Source organism: Bombyx mandarina, chromosome 19 (genome assembly GCF_030267445.1).
Source record: "Bombyx mandarina strain Sakado chromosome 19, ASM3026744v2".
NCBI lineage: Eukaryota > Metazoa > Arthropoda > Insecta > Lepidoptera > Bombycidae > Bombyx > Bombyx mandarina.
In genome coordinates, this window is record NC_143225.1 from 7233219 (window position 1) to 7251735 (window position 18517).

General features: G+C 36.1%; 1 protein-coding gene across 4 annotated transcripts in view; it reads left to right on the forward strand.

Moving 5' to 3' along the window:
- The first annotated feature begins 2767 nt into the window (after positions 1 to 2767).
- Dh44-R2 (Diuretic hormone 44 receptor 2) overlaps positions 2768 to 18517 on the forward strand; it is a 185091-nt gene continuing 169341 nt past the window's right edge. For 2 of the 4 annotated variants that reach the window (XM_089735136.1, XM_089735135.1), the window contains exon 1: positions 2770 to 2951. The gene's annotated coding sequence lies outside the window, so the exon portion shown is untranslated. Of the gene's footprint in view, positions 2952 to 18517 lie in introns of all 4 variants that reach the window. The other 2 variants (XM_089735132.1, XM_089735134.1) reach the window with 2 other exon arrangements.

The following is an 18517-nucleotide window of genomic DNA, read 5'->3' on the forward strand; positions in this document are numbered from 1 at the left end:
ACTTTTTTACGGCTGTACAAAATGCCGAAAATTCTTCAGCACGCGTCACTGAAGGACCCTCGTACTGTACTCGTCTTCTAAGGGCCTCCCCTTACTTTGAAGTGACACTCTGTGTCAATAATATGCCTTCCCAAATATGCTGAGTTCAAATTTTCGAGTATTCGTATTTTTGAGGAGCTGTATCGATATTTATTATTAGGTTCATTATTAGAGGTTTTGTTGTCCCCGTAGTACGTAATACGCAAATGGTAATATAACGGCCGTCTGGTGTAGTGGTAAGTGACATGGTCACTACACAAGGGGGTCGCGGGTTCGAATCCCGCCAAGGGAAGATATTTGTATGATAAATATAAATGTCTTTTCCAGGGTTATGGATGTCTATTAAATATATGTATGTGTATAATAAAAATCTTACATTTATATCCGTTATCTGGTACCTGTAACACAGGTTCTTTACGAACTTATCACGGGACCAATTAACGTGGCGTGATTGTTAGTAAATAAGAAATAAGAAAATAAGAAATATCCATTTTACAATAACAAAGGTACACTGAATTCAACCGCCATACAAACCAAACCACGAACAAACCAAAAGTAACTTGTACCTACATTAAATTTACTTCAGCACACATTAGTCAACACTCGCCTTTGTTCTACACTGGTACATTAAGTTCCTCCACTCTTTGTAGCTGCTTTAATATTAACAAACGTTCTGCGAAGTCGTACACTGAAGCACGCAGCTTTCAAATAGTTATTCTTGTACCCAGACCTACAAAGCTTTTATTGAAAACATAAATTATTTTTAAAAGCTATTGTATTGATAATGTACATATTTTTATCAAATTTAGCTTTCTCATATTTCTGACTCGTGAACTGTTTAGTCGACACAACTTCATTACAATTTTGTCGGTAGTAAAATCTAAAAAACAAAGAAATTATCACCTCATGAAAGCCCACGAACCATAAATAGACTGTAGCGAAAAATACGCTTTTTTTATTTTTATTGCCTAGATGTGTAGACGAGCTCACAGCCCACCTGGTGTTAAGTGGTTAATGGAACCCATGGACATCTACAGCGTAAATGCGCCACACAACTTGAGATATAAGTTCTAAAGTCTCAGTATAGTTACAGTACAGTTACAACATTATGGCACCTTAACCTTGCGATTTACAGCTCATCTGCAGTCAGCAACCTAATAAGCCGTCGAAAATGAAAGATTTTCATATTTTTTTTTATAATTAAGTTAATTAAGTAATTCTGCCATATATTTCAGAGAGGAATGTAAAATAAAATAAAACTTCTAGTAAATAAAACTTTATTTTGATGTAGTTGCTAAATATTCGATGGCGTAAATTTTCCATTTCGACAAATGAAAATATAATCTTTAGGAATTTGTTTAAAAAAAAAACAATGAAAATTTTGCGCAATTTCAAAGTGCTTCAGGAACTCCGAAAGAATTCTACCCCAGTGGCAGGTCGCACGATTGTAAAATGGAGATGAACTAACATAAAAATAATAATATCATCTCAAACAAGACCGCAGAGACTCACCATGGAACATGATAATAATTTATTTATAAAGCATAGAGGGAGTTCTCTCTGTAGTATTTTTAACTCATGTAGTGGTGCATGAAATAAAAAGAATTAGGTGCTCATGTGTATATTTCATAAGATCTTACTTTAAAATATCTGTATTATCCTTTTAATCCTGAAAACGCAACACCCCGCGAGGCCGAAAATTAAATGAAGTTTGGAGACGCATCGGTTTTGTGGGATCACATTTCCATTCCTGACCTACATCAATATTTTTGTGCATTTTGGTTAGCATTTAGATTTATATTGGTAATTAGCTGACCGGGCAGACTTCGTAATGACTAAATCGATAAATAAAAGACCTAAACTTTTGTATAAAATAAACATAAAAGAAAAATAAAAGGACTCCATCCGACGGAGGACACATCAAAGTGAAAACAAAATTGTTATTTTTATTTAAATCCGAGAATTTTCATATTTACCTACCTTTTAAATCTTATCTGGACTTTGACAAAAATAATTCAAGACCAAAATTAACCAAATCGGTTCAGCCGCTCGCGAGTTTTAGCGCGACTAACGAACAGCAATTCATTTTTATATATATTGGTAATAATTTTGATTGACACAATGCTTTTGAAGTTAAAATTAAATGTATTATAACACTAACACGGAATTGTGATATGTACAAAAACTCAAAAAACCGACTTCAATTCTAAGTAAACTGTCAAATATTACATTATACCTCACAAACGTTCACAGAACCACAAAGTAAACTAATTTCCTCCCATGCGAGAAGTCTTAAGTCCGCAGATTCATCGAAAAATTTCACTCCTATGTAAATTGGGTTACGGTCCAAAATGAAAAAGATTTTTCTAATAAATGATGAGGTCTTATCGTAAATTGAATCGAAGCAAAAATCCGACAAACAACTTTTTTAGGGTGCCCCATGATGTTCAATATGCATATTGTAATGATCTTATGAATACATAATTTTTCGTGGTAGCCCGAAATTTCGATATAACAAATCTTTTATCCTTGTCGATTGTTTTCATTTACAAATTTTCATTTATCAACACACTTATTTTTGTTTTCGCTTAGTTTCAACTTATTGAAAAATTTATAATCTAATTTACACCGATGATATTATGTTGAATCCCCGAGGAACGTTGAAAATTAAAAGACACATTCTTCGCAATTTTCCCCACAGACAGGCGGCACTTGGCGGGTGAGAGAGTCAGTGCAATCCGATCGGTCCTAGAACGTGGTTGTGCGTTACGACAGTATATCGAGTCCCGAGAAATACGATCTCGGATCTAATGCTCGAAAACTGTTTAAAGTGAATATAGATAGTTATGAGAACGTTCTGTGAGTTGCATCGAATTCAAAAATATCCGCAAGTACATTGAACTTGTCTGAAGGTAAACTTTCTTCTTTATAAAGTTCATAAGAATTGTTTATCAGTTCAATAAATCGATTCCGTTATCAAATGACCTCAACATTAAGATGGATGTGTCTTTAATTCGATAACATGGAATGTCGACGTGCGAAATACTTTGCCGCGTTTGGATATCATTTTTGTCGCAAACACATCTAAATGATTACGCTGACCATAATTAAATAATTTAAACATTTAAATTCAGTAAATGTTCTAACAATAGATCATTAAATATGAATTTTTGATAGCAATGTATGCTCATGACCCATTTGATGCTAAGAGCGTTAGTGTTCCAAATAGATAGTAATCTCTTCCTTTCAGCAACAAAAAATAGAAATTTTTATGCAAAATTTCAAATTGAATATGCTATATAAATATATAGTACTTAAACAGAAACTTTAACTATTTATTAGTCTTAATTATAAAGCTTATGACTCACCTGTTTTTAGGTGGTTATTGAAGAATACCAATATAAAGGGATTTTTTTAGTTTGTTTTGGAATTTAAAGTATAGAGCTGATATGATCTTACCGCTTACTTACTTTTTTTTTATTGCCCTTGTAGGTAAACCCAGCGTACATCTAAGCAATAAATAAAAAATGGCCCTTGGAGGCAGACGAGCATACGGCCCACCTGATGGTCAGTGGTTACAGTCGCCCATGGACTTCAGCAATGCCAGGGGCAGATCCAAGCCGCTGCCTACCTTAGCTTACCTCTCGGATTCTCTTCGCTCCTCGTTTTAAGAAGGCCGTAACTACCCACGTAAGCGCGTTTTAAGAAAATATATGTTAGACCGATACATTCCAAAACCTACATAGTGGTAGTATTACAGATAAATTTTGTTCAAGTGGCGGGTGGTGTCGCGAAGAAAGGAGATGACGAAATTGAAAATAGTTCCTTTTAATGCTTAATGCATAAAAATATAGGCATTAGAATTAATTCTAATTCTTACGAGTAGAGAATGGTAAGTAGGACTAACTACTAAAGACGAATAATGCGATAAGATTATAATTTGAGTATATTAAAGATAGATTTGGGGGATCAACTGCCATTATTCACTGATTGAAAATTAATGTTTGTCCTTTGTGTCCTCTTAAGCGATTCATGCGATTGTGATGAAAGCAGGAAAGCTTTCTATCATACTTCCATTACAGTACGACAGGTGGCGCACAATTTTTTTTTTTATTGCTTAGATGGGTGGACGAGCTCACAGCCCACCTGATTTTTTTTTTATTTTTTTTTTTATTGCTTATATGTGTGGACGAGCTCACAGCCCACCTGGTGTTAAGTGGTTACTGGAGCCCATAGACATCTACAACGTAAATACGCCACACACCTTGAGATATAAGTTCTAAGGTCTCAAGTATAGTTACAACGGCTGCCCTACCCTTCAAACCGAAACGCATTACTGCTTCACGGCAGAAATAGGTAGGGTGGTGGTAACTACACGTGCGGACTCACTAGAGGTCCTACCACCAGTAATTACGCAAATTATAATTTTGCGGGCTTGTTTTTTATTACACGATGCTATTCCTTCACCGTGGAAGTCAATCGTGAACATTTGTTAGGTACGTATTTCATTAGAAAAATCGGTACCCGTCTGCGGGATTCGAACATCGGTGCATCGCTAGATACGAATGCATCGGACGTCTTATCCTTTAGGCCACGACGACTTCAAGTGATTTCAATTATTCCTTACGTGTAATTATTAAAAGTCACCGCGAAACGTAAACGATTTTTATTAGCTACTAGCGACCCGCCCTCGCTTCGCTTCGGAAACATTAAAACACACATGAAAGCCAAAAAAAAAAAATTAAAAAAAGTAACCTATGTTCATCAGGGACAATGTCGGCTTCTAATGGAAAAATAATTTTTCAAATCGGTCCAGTAGTTTCGGAGCCTATTCGAAACAAACAAACAAACAAATCTTTCCTCTTTATAATATTAGTATAGAGTATAGATCATATAAAATCTTTCTCTGGTTGTCCACTACGGCCACAGAAATACGAAAATTTGCTTTATCATTTAGATTAGTGTGGTCACAGCTACTTGTCTCAGAAGTTGGTATATTCCGAATATTTTTTGATAAAGAATATAATTAAAAACAATATTTCCTTATATATATTAATACGTGAAGCAAAAACTTTGTACCCCTTTTTACGAAAATTGCGCGGACAGAGGAGTATAAAATTTCCCACACTTATAGAGAATATAGAGAAGAAGTGCAGAATGCTAATATTTATTTAAAATAATGCATAAAAGATACATTAAATCAATAAAGAAAACATTACACACACTACATACCATATATTTGACGCACACACGCATGCATACTATTTATTGTCAAACTTTTGTTCTTGACGTCTGTTGTCAAATTGAGAATAGATTAAATATTGTTTGTCTTTGTTAATATTTTTTATAGTGTAGTCTTGGCGAAATTTCTGATTATAGAAGTATAAAATACAATCATAATAGTGTACAAACTTACAATTCCAATTAATTATAGTCGAATTTCGACTACTGCGGGACCTCTAGTTTCCTTAAAAGTGGCGTTTAATGTCAGTGAAATGAAATAAATGCATCGATAAATAAAAGTAAACAGGTTTTAAAGTGACGTGCAGATTCGTAGATGAGCTTTTTTTTAGTGAAGTCTATAATTAGTCACTTGCGGGTTTCTAGAGTCGTAAAAAACGGCCTCATCTCTAACATTTCCACTATAGAGGAATTTTCAACGAAAATGGGTAAATACAAGATATCACTTTGAATAGAATTTGACTTATCTGAAGCATTCAGAGTTAAGCGAGAGAAAATATTTAAAAGGGGCATTCCCCTTTGTTGTATACTTCAAATTAAAATATGTCCGTCTACAGAATCCTTCACTATGAGATGCCAGAGATACCGGATATTCTACTTAATTTTAAGCAAAGGGTGTTAGTTGCTTTCAGTTTCATGAACCCTTTGCTTCTAATATTCTTTAGGCATTCCCAAGGAGAAGTGTAGGTGCGATAATTTAATATCTAAATTTTCTACTCTTGCGTACCCAGTTTCACGATATAAAATAATAGATAGATTATATTACATTATAGATAGTCTCACTATAAGTAAACTTGATTTTTAACTCCAACATATATTTATTACTAGCTGAGTTCCGCGATGTAAGCCGCGGTTATTTTCGTACCGCGGGTGACGCCGCGGGGCGAAGCTGATCTAAGAAAAGTAGCCTATGTTACTCCTTATATCATCAGCTACCTAGTGCAAGTCCCGTCAAAATCGGTAGAGCCGTTCCAGAGATTAGGCGAAATAAACAGACAGAGAACCAAACAGACAGGCAGACAAAATTAAAAAAATGTTATTTTGGTTTAAGTATACTGTGTATAAAAGTAATCACCAATACTTACGCATTTAATAAAAAGTGGTAATTTTATTATTACAAACAGATACTCCAATTTTATTTATTTGTATAGATTTAAAACCCATTTCATATTAGCAAAATATATTCAAGTGCTTTAAAATATAAGTATGTATGTTACGTTTCTTTGAAACTATTTAAAACTTTCTGTTTCACCGTTATTTTGTTTGTACATGCAAACTAGCTTTCTTGTAGAATTTTTTATTTGAATTTAACGTAGCTTCGGATGAGTTAGACTTAGAATTTAGAACACGGTTACAATTCAAAGTATACAAAAAAAAAGTTAATTAAAAGAAAAATACATGTGTGCAATTCACACGTGGTAGAAGTGAAACCTTCCAAAATTAAAATACAATTATCCTAAACGTCTTAAGTATATGTAAAATTTTGTCATTAGTAAATAATTGTAAGGTAGCGCCCTCTGTGAATTGATAATTTAATTTCACGTATAATCCTAAATTAAAATTCACTACAAGAGCTTTCATACACACGTTAGTATTAAAAAATCTCACAGACGGCGCTGTATTAAATAGTATGTATATTTCTGTCTCATTCTTTGCTGGCTTCATCCTACACATTTTTGTATTTGTGTCCCTTACCTGTCGTTTTTTCCGTTGCATCCGGTTTGAAATCAGAACGATTCTAAAGAAGTTTTCACTTCAAAAATTAAATAAAAAATGAATTAAAAAGTATTTTTAACAGTACATGCTATTATTATTAGAGTAGAGTAATACATATTTCCGTAACCTTTTCCTCTGTCGTTTGTCCATGACTATGAAAACTGTAAAGGATTGGAAAGTTGTTTTGAACACTGCGTTTTTTTAATATTTTTATTTCTATGCCGATAATGCCGTGCTAGGTGTATTAATGATAGTAAATATTTCTTATTTTACAGTTGATACAAAATATCGAATTGCATATATAGCAAAAAAAAATTTAGACCTATAAATCTTATTTAGATCTTTATTGGCGTAAATAGATAAACGAATTCGCGGTTCATCCGATCTTAATGTCATCCTCCGTTCAATAAACGACAGTTGAAGTCGTCGGAATTACTTGGGAAGAATTGCTATCGTCTCTCACAATCTGGATGACCTAGAATATCACAAACCTATCTTTTTCCTATTGATGTCAGAAAACACGAATAACGGATTTATCGGACAATGGGAAAAAGTACCATCTGATAACTTTACTAACCTATTGCGATCACCAAAATACTCACCAACGTGCCTATTTCCACCCAAAACAGCCATGAGTTTCATGAGTGATAAGTGAAGCGTGGAAATGCCATAATATATTACAATACACATGTATACAATTAGGCTTTGACCTCATATTTCAAGGTACCCCACCTTGAAATATGAGGTGAGCGGCAATCCTGTTGTGATGTCTATGGACTCGTTCATACTTTTTTTATTGCTCAGATGGGTGAACGAGCTCACGGCCCACCTGATGTTAAGTGGCTACCGGGGCCCATAGACATCTACAACATAAATGCGACGACCCACTTCGCGACATGAATTTCAATTTGAATTCAAAATTGAACCGGGCGACTTATCCTTTAGGCCAGCCTTTCCCTAAGTGGACGATAACGTCTCCTTGTGGACGCTGCAGGCCTAATGGAGGGCGGTAAGAGACCCAGAAAAAAATTTGGGAGCGTTGTATAGAGGCTTGGGAGGTGATTTGTAATTTCATCTAGGAGGACTCTTAGACAACGACTGAGCTCGCGCTATAGTGGTTTTTAAGTAGGTGAAAAAATAGGGGCGCTAAAAAATAACTTATTCTCAAAGTGGGCGGTAGACAAAATAACTTTAGGAGCCCCTGCTAGAGGCCATGATGACTTCATATTGTACATCTACGCAATGATAAAAATGTGTAACGCATAATTACTTCGCGGCATAAGTAGGCATGACAGTGATATTAAATTACTGCCGCGAGCCAATGATTGTAATTGCTACTTCGATGTAGTCGTAACTTCAATTTCATATTTCAAAGTAGACGACGCCATTAAGTACTATCGGCTAAGCTAATTCCAGATTGTTTTGTCTATTTTCTAACAAGAAGTTACTAGTGTAGAAATCCAATGACCTATTAAAATATGTTTCCGAAAGATATATCAGCTTACAAAATGTAGACATCGGAAAATGATCTCAAAGGTCAACAGAATACAAGCTTTGTGTACATTCCGGGTCGTAACCCCGGTGTAGCCCTTGTCGTTTGTTTTGAGTTGACCGTTGACCCCGAAGTAACGACGCCACGTGGATGTATGTGAGCCATGTACACAAGACTCTGTGTCGTCTTTTAATAAATTAGTGATGATAAATTGATAGACGTTTCCCAAAAGATTAACTCATTCATTCTAATTAATCAAACATCATTATTTGAATATTTCTGTCAATGCTCGGCTTGATAGAGAAAAACTTCCACCATTAACTTCGGAAGCTTTCTTTATGCGGCTTAGTGGTAGGGCGTATTTTAAACACATTTACCGCGTAAGAAGTTTGAAGGGCGAGAAAGACGCTACACGATATAATATTGAGACGTTCGCTTTATGACTCAAAGTAAATTTGGCGACATTCACGTTCTGATGTCTCTAGACTTCGGTGAAGACTTAAGACGCGATAAGCCGTTGGCTATTTTACTCGTCTATGGCAATAAATAAATAAAATTGTAGTAGTAATAATATGGCATTACTACATTAATACATCAGACCTGTTAAACTACCGTACCACGAGCGTTTCGAATATAAATCGGATATTTAGCTATAATAGTAGCGAAACCGAAAACGGAACGAAATGGAAGATGATGGTACAAAGAGCCACGAAGGCCTTTCAAGGACACGACTTTCAGCAATGACGTATGACGTATGCGATTAAGAAGAAGAGTAGCACAACAATGAAATGCAAATTATAGAACTAAAATTGGATAAAGTAAAAGAAGTATATTAAATGAAGAAACAGAAAAAAGCCCTGCCAATAGCACGTTGGACAAAAACGCTTGATGTCTGGCAAGCAGTCAGTCATAACACTCATGCCAAATCCCTATTCGTCATGATAATAGAACATGCTGTGCTATGCCTACGTAATACCTATATAATAGATAAGCGCAACAAGGAGAAGTCGTAGCGAAATGTGTTCAGTATTCACAAAACTTTGGAACATTTTTTTAAAGTTTCCATTTTAATTAATTATAATAAAATTAATGTAAATATTTCAATTATTACTCAAACAAAGTTACATATAAACTAATCAAAAATAATTAATTAAAATGGTTTTAGTAGGTAATGATAGTTTATGCAAATTCTTGAAGTTCTAAATAATTTTAACACTTCTTCTTTTTATGACTACAATAAATAATAGTATGTTTTTCGTCTTAATTTGCTGGTTTTGGTTTTTCGAACATATTCGTCTAATAACCATAAAAAATATATTTCAGATTTTTCTCTACTGTCAAGCGATACCAATATTTACGAATAACTAGAATAAGTCATAGAATGTCAAGTTTCTTCACTATTTTTTTTTTCGGCTTAACCTTGTCTGAAAATTACACATTCCATGTTTTATTGCAAAATTATACGAGACATCATAAATCACTCTTTCAGAATCAGAAAATTTCTCTCTTTTTGTAGTTCCAAAGCACCATTGCCTCAAAATAAATATTTTTTGCTTTAGACATTAAATACAAAAAAAAAAGCAGGATTATGAAAAATTACCATCTTCTTTTATAATGATGGCTTTTTAATTAATTCAAAATAGTCAGTGTAACAAGAATAAGAATTTGTGGTGGGACACAAAGAGTTACTTTGGGATACAAGTTACGAAGGGATTGTTTGCCCACCTGATGGTAAGTGGTAACCGCCGCTCATAGACGTCAGCAACGCCAGAGGCAGAGCCAAGCCGCTGCCTATATATTAGATGATCAATTATTGCATTAAAACTAATTTTACGGCCTAACCTCATCTCGCCTTAATTTGTCATTATAATATTACTTTCATGACTACTTACATCCACTGCGCCATTTTGAGAAGGCGGCACGACATGAGAACCCTCTCATCGTAGCCGCTGGAAATTACATACCCGACCCAGTAGACCGAATGGTAAACCGTCGACGTCGCCCAAAGCACGTCATTACGGATCCTCCTGATCCATTAACGGTGTTTTTAGGCACCACAAGCACCGGTCACCGTCCTCGTCGAACCCGTCGCTTGCGACGAAGGGCTCGACGAACGAACTAACCCATAGACACAGCCCACTGAGTTTCTTTCCGATGTTCATCCTGCCTTCGGCTATTCGGAGAGCATCATAGACGGTGGAATCAAGGGACGTCCGAATCTGGTCCGACCAACGCATTATACGGTACGCAGTGTAAAACGCTTGTTCCTTGCTGGATGTCTTATTGTTCTCTTCAATGAAACGATTTGGCTCGTATTTACAGGTTTATTAAAAGATAAAAACTGAAGAACAAATAATAATGAGGTTGAATATTGTAGTAGATAATGTAATCGTTAAAGATGTATATGCGTTCGCGATCGCTCGATGAAGTGAAGCTCGGTGGTGGGCGAGAATAAAAACTTGTTTGGAGGGGGATTTAGAGATCCTTAACAACGCTTTACATATACAATGTTGTCTGTTATCTGCATTCACGCGTTACTGACTTACAAAGTCTAAACTTTGTGGAATATTTTCTTCTGAAATACTGATCCAGCTTACAGCTAACTACTAACTAGTCTACTCTTACTGCTAGAGCCAATGCGTATTAATCCCTCCCCCTCCTTGAGACAGTCGAAATTTCGATTGAATTGTGTATCAAACCTTCAAACCAGAATGCATAGTTGCTGCGTGGAAATACACAAATTGGTAGTGAACATACCTGTTTGATAAATTATTAATGCTATCTTTTTATTGCTATTTACACCCGCTTTGACTTAAGGAACGGTTTCATAGTAAAAATAGAAAACTTATACTGTATAGAAAACTCAAAGTTACCATGAAATTGTGCGTCCATTACACGCTTTGTAGAGCTCCGTTATGAAATAGCAAATGTGTTTTTGACAGTCAGTACTCGTAAGTCTGTATAACTGTTACAGTCATTTCTCATTGATATTATTGGCACTAGAATGAACAGATTTGGGAGGTGATATTTATATACCTCTATATGATCAATGCAATGCAAGATCGTCACCAATGATTGAATAAGCTGGACGGAAAAAAAAACTTGTAGATATAAACGAAAATGTCATTTAAAATTTATATATTAATACGTGAAGCAAAAACTTTGTATCTTTACCTTTTTACGAAACCTTACCTTACCTTTTTACGAAAATTGCGCGGACGGAGGAGTATGAAATTTTCCACACTTATAGAGAATATAGAGAAGAAGTGCACAATGCTAATATTTTTTTTTAAATTATGCATAAATGATACATTAAATCAATAAAGAAAATATTACACACACTACCATGTATTTGACACACACACATATTTATACTCTTTGTTTATTTCACTGAAGTATTGCAAACTTTTGTTAATAGGTTAGTATTGTTTATCTTTAACATTACGAGTATTTGCCTATAGTTGTAGTTTTGGCGAAATCTGTAACAATAGGACCATAATAATGTTGAAACTTATAATTTCAATTAATTATAGTCGAATTTCGACTACTGCGGGACCACTAGTTATATAAATTTTGTAATGACTTTTAAACTGATTAATGAAATACGACATCAATTTCCTCTTAACTGTTGAATATTTTATTTTGTACTAAATTTGTAGTTCATCATACAAGGAATCTTCAAAGTACCGGACAAATACTATATCAAAATCACTCCTTTAATTTAGTATACTTTCAGTAATATGCTTCGTCATCCGGACTACAGGGCACTTCACTACACGCGGCCAGTCACGAATTACCCAGTTTTCGTTCTTTCACACTAACCATAACTAAGTTCATTTACTAGTTGTTTATACTCGTATAGAGATATGTATTATTTTGAGCGAGACGAGAAGGTACAAACGCCTGTGTATTTCTGTCGCGAGTATAGTGACTCTTATTGAAAATACATCTATCTACTCTCATGTAGTACGAGGAAAATTAAAGATACCTTGATGATATAATGATTCCATCCAATCGAAGGTATCGACTAGAGTTCCTGGAAGGCTTCTGTTTGTTATGTTTCCGATGGCCGTCCTATATTGTCTTCAATGCTCCGTTTTTCAAAGCTTTATTTTCAGATTAATTTGGAACGCGGTTCGTTTCATATTGACGCCTGATTTTTTTGATATGATAACACTGAATTACGATCACATTATGAAATTTCTATTTTATCAATATTTTGGCGTTATACACACATTGTGCAATTATCTGTTTTGCATTACGAGTACCTAGTTCCACGTTTTCGATGAATGACAGCTACTAATATTTTATATTTATTCCACAAAAAAAACAAGTGAATGTGTGATCTGTAAACTGTGAAAAAAAAGTTGCATTAATTAACCTTTTTTTTTTCGTTTCGGTTTTGACAATTTTCTTCAATTGGTTTCGATAATTTATATACGGACAGATGTATATACGGACAGACGAACTCGCGACTGATCCATAAATATTTCGTTACTATACATACATTTATACGTTAATGCTGATACAGGACTAAATATTTAAATGGGACTTACTTTTATGACATTAACAGTCATAACACGACTGCCAACTACAGATACTTATGATTTAAGACAGCAACAGGTAGGCTGTGTTGACGAATCAGGACAGAATAGTATTGAAAATGTCGTATTGGTTTATTTTTAGAATTTTAGCTCACAAACGGAAAAGTGCGGGATGGCAGTCATTTTATTTACGCTCGATCCATTCATATCGGGCGATGTCACTATGCCGAAGTTCGAATACCGCAGGGAGGCACTAAATTACCTAATAAAATACGTACTTAACGTATATTCATGATTACTTCCACAATAAAGAAATAATAAAAAACTTCAGAGGTGTCAAGGGACACCCGGATGGAACGAAGTTCCTTTCGATTAATTAGTGAAGGAATTGTAATATTTTTTTTAAGTTATAATAATAAATTACGGCATTATGAAGAAAAAAAAAACAATACTATGAACTAAATTACTATTGTTGAAACGCTATCTCGAGAAACTGTACTCATTACGCGGACCAATCGGATACGAACAATGTCACGCGATAAGCGCCTACACGTTGATTGGTCAGAATGACGGATCTAAAAAGTGTCGTGACAACTTTTCGTAAGAATTTTTTCCGTCTAGCCCCCTTTCACAACGCGCGACGCCGCACAGCTTACAATAGCTTACTATAGCAAAAAGTGTCGTGACAACTTTTCGTAAGAATTTATAGCAAAAAGTGTCGTGACAACTTTTCGTAAGAATTTTTTCCGTCTAGCCCCCTTTCACAACGCGCGATAAGGAACTTCGTTCCAATTAAAATCACATCAGCGAAATATTGTAGTTGCGTAATTATTGGCGGTAGGGCGACTTGTGAGCCAGCACGTGTAGCTACCACAACCGGCTCTATTTCCGCCACGAAACAGTAATACGCTTGTGTAAAAGATACAAAAGCTACAAGCGATTAAACTTGTTTGTAGATGTCTTTTTTAGGTCTCATCAGCCCATGAACGTCCACTGTTGAACATAGGCCTCCCCCAAGCCTCGCCACAAAGACCGGTCCTGTCCTGCCTGCCTCCAGCGAATCCCCGCGAACCTCAATAGATCGTCGGCCCATCTTGTGGGAGGCCTACCCACGCTACGTCTTCCGGTACGCGGTCGCCACTCAAGAACTTTCTGGCCCCGACGGCCATCCGTTCTGCGAGCAATGTGTCCTGCCCACTACCACTTCAATGTCGCAATCCTTTGGGCTATGTCAGTTACCATTGTTTTCCTGCGAATCTCCTTTTGATCTCGCAGGAAAACTCCGAGCATCCATTGCTCTTTGGGTGACCTTGAGCCTTCTCATAAGGCCCATTGTGAGCGACCACGTCTCAGTGCCATATGTCATCACTGGCAACACACACTGGTCAAAGACTTTCGTCTTGAGACACTGTGGTATTTGTGATGAGAAGATTTTACGTAGCTTTCCGAACGCTGCCCATCCGAGCTGGATTTGACGGTTGATTTTTCGAATTTGGACTTACCTAGCTGGACAGTGTGTCCCAGGTAAATATACTCATCAACAACTTCGAGCAGAGAGCTTCCGATCTTTAATGGAGTGGGCGCAACATGAGCATTCAAGTTTATTATAATATTATTACATTCATAGTAGATGTACATTTAATTATTTCTGTTTACCTAATTAATGCACTTTACTCCGGTCCCGTCCACGGGAACGACTTCTTTACACGCTCTATATTTCATGCTACATTCGGGCTTTAAATAAATTACATGCATGAATTAACGCAATAAAGAGCGCGAGTCTGTGACTGGCACTTTAAATGATAATATCGTCAAATATCCGTTATGTTTTTAAATTTTAATCATTCACTATTTGCGTGGATTTTCCTGCTAATTCAACCGCTTTCCTATCATCGGTTCGTAGCAATGACATGTTTCTTTGTATATCTGCAGTCGTCGTGGCCTAAAGGATAAGACGTCCGGTGCATTCGTATCGAGCGATGCAACGGTGTTCGAATCCCACAGGCGGGTACCAATTTTTCTAATGAAATACGCACTTAACAAATGTTCACGATTGACTTCCACGGTGAAGGAATAACATCGTGTAATAAAAATCAAACTCGCAAAATTATAATTTGCGTACTTACTGGTGGTAGGACCTCATGTCAGGCCGCATGGGTAGGTACCACCACCCCGCCTATTTCAGCCGTGAAGCGTTTTCGGTTTGAAGGATGGGGCAAACGATGTAACTATACTTGAGACCTTAGAACTTATATCTCAAGGTGGGTGGTGCATTTACGTCGTAGATGTCTATGGGCTCCAGTAACAACTTAACGCCAGATGGTCTGTGAGCTCGTCCACCCGTATAAGCAATAAAAAAAATGTCTAGAACATGTTTTATTTTAGGGTTTAACAAGGATATTCACAACAGTGAATTAGACTTTTTTTTACAATTTCAATTGAGGAAATTTTTAAGAAGCTACTTATTTATATAGATAGAATTTCGATCATAATCAACTAACGTCATAACCTTCATAACGTCATAACTTTCGATCATAACCTAAAAAAAAAAAATTCATATCGCTTTTATTCTTTTGTTCAAACACAAATTGATGAGTAAATAATAAGTCGCGTAAATAACAATTGATCAAACAAATACGTCTAAATTACGTAACAATCAAACACTGGACACAATAATTGACAGGGACATGATGTGTTTGTCTCAAGGGACAATCGTCCGGTCGTCCGGACATCCGTAATGCCATCCGGTCAATTGATGGAAAAGTATATTATCAATCTCGTGTGTGCGTATTTGTTAAGTAACTGTATATTGTATTTATTAATAACGTTGAGTCTCGATGACTATTAGAATAGGCCAGACTCTTTATTTAATGTATTTTGTTATTTTAACTAAACTAGATGATGACCGATTTTTGATAACGCCATCTTGTTGTGTCTTTAAAGCGGTTAGTTGCCCTCAATTAAGAAAAATAATATTATTATTCGCCAATAGATGTCGGGAAGAGTTGATTACTGAAAACACGAATAAAACAACATTTTCTGAAAATAAATCGTAGCTAGATCGATTTATCGCCCCCGAAATCCCCTGTATACTAAATTTTATGAAAACCGTTGGAGCCGTTTCCGAGATTCAGATTATATATATACAAGAATTGCTTGTTTAAAGGTATAAATAATTTAAAGGTATAAGATAAGATAGCGTTCTCATTTGAAACACTATCCCGCAAACAGAACACATTACAACCGTGCGCATAAGGTGTTTAGAACATAAAAATCCTCGATCTAAAATGTAATACTGGAAGTGTATAAAGATAACAGCATGAGTAACTCGGGCCACACCGCACCATAAAACAGTCATAAAAACGGCTAAGACATCGTTAAGGCAAGCACTTCCCGTCCTCAACGATACAATAAACTTAGTTATTGAAGTAACCACACCTTACTCAGTACTTTTGCTTAACACTGTATCACTTTATTGTCTACGGAATCTATTATTGATTGATAATGTTCAATTCGTTATTGTATTGGCAATGTAGTGATGTTTCTAAAGTTCAGCTTATAGCCCTGTTAATAACTTGACTTGAGCAGCTATCCATTAGCATATACAAGGCTAGTGCTAACAAAATTGAGATGCTATGTCAGCAGAGCAACGTTATTGCTGGACGTAGGGCGTTTGTGAGCCCGCACGGTGCAACCACGATGCCTATTTCTGCCGTAAATGCGTTTCGGCTTAAAGAGTGGGGCAATTGTTGTACTATAAAACTGAGACTTAGAACTCATGTCTCAAGATGAGGGCGGTATTTATATTCTTGATGACTATGAACTCTGATAACCCACCCCAGATGGAACGGTTTTTTCTCCCCTATCTATTCGCTGATAGTTTAAGAAACTATTTTAGCTTCACGCGGACGAGTGGTAGACGCTTACGCTCACGGGCTTATCCTGAAAGAATTTGCTAACACTAGCCCTAGGAAGGGCAGAGCTTCGCTGAATCTACCACCGGGTCGGAATGTCGACCCACTTTTTATTGCCCTTTCTTTATTGCCCTTGCAGGCAGACGAGCATACTATCCACTTGATGGTGAGTGGTTACTGTCACCCATGGACTTCAGCAATGCCAGGGACAGAGCCCAGCCGCTGCCTACCGTTAAGTATGTCATTAAGTGCTCTCCACAAGCCTCGTTTGAAAAAGGACATGTCACAGCTGAAAAGATCCGGCGAGAAACTCAGTGGGCTGTGTCTATGGGTGAATTTGTCATCGCTGATCGACAAGTTCGAGGAGGAAATGGGCTGTGAGCTCGTCTACCCATCTAAAGAATTAAAAAATCTTAACTGTCGTATGTACGTCTGGATCACAGATGTCCTCTGTAGCGCGTATTGGCATCGCGAGAAAAATCGCTCTAATATAGGAAGATCTAACTGTTCGGTCTAATACATATATTACGTAGCATGATATAAATGTCATCAAAACAACTTTTCCTGTTTAATCTCGAGTTTTTTTGATTCAATTAGATTATCTAAACACCTGTGATCCGCTTATGGTGAAGATGAAAACCCAAAATTAAACAAATAGTCAGACCTTAAGGTACTGTTAGTTTCTTCTATGTGTATTGAAACAGAAAAGCTTATAAATAATTTTATACAAAGATAAATGGTAATTAGCACGCTATTGAAATATTTTAATAACTGGGCACAAATCATCTGGTCCCAAATTAGGACGGATTCCCTGTTTTATGTGTACCAGAGACTGACTTACATACTTATATATGTTTTTTTTCTTTTTTATTGCTTAGTTAAGTGGACGAGCTCACAGCCCCCCTGAAGTTAATTAGTTACTGGAGCCAATAGACATCTACAACGTAAATGCGCTACCCACCTTGAGATATAAGTTCTAAGGTCTCAGTATAGTTACAACGGCTGCCTCACCCTTCAAACCGAAACGCATTACTGCTTTACGGCAGAAATAGGCGGGGTGGTGTTACATACCCGCACGGACTATCTATAAATATATACATATATAGATAGATAATAAATGTCCAAATAAAGATCAAACAAACCTATTTATCAAACGAATGTTTGCCTAGAGTCGTGGGTGCGATTTCCACAATCGAACCCACGACCCTAGGCCCAACAGTCAGGGCGCTTACTATTTCACCACTGAGTCAATCATGTCGATGAATAGCGCCTTGGTCGTCCGTAGCCACGTAAAGCCACGAAAACCGTAAAGCAATCGAAATGCTTGTGCTTGCTTGTGTATCGAGTACTTTTCAGTATATTATCGAAATAACCCTTCCTACTCATATCTGTTCATAACATATTTATAATTACTGATACCATGCACCCCACGCTTTTTTTACAATAATATCATTTTTTCTTACACTATTTTTAATTCAAATTTATTAAAATTTATTTTCTATATTTTAGTTGAACTTTCTATAAAAGCGTATTTTGTTAGTTTTTTTTTAACTATTTTTTATTTTTTAGTT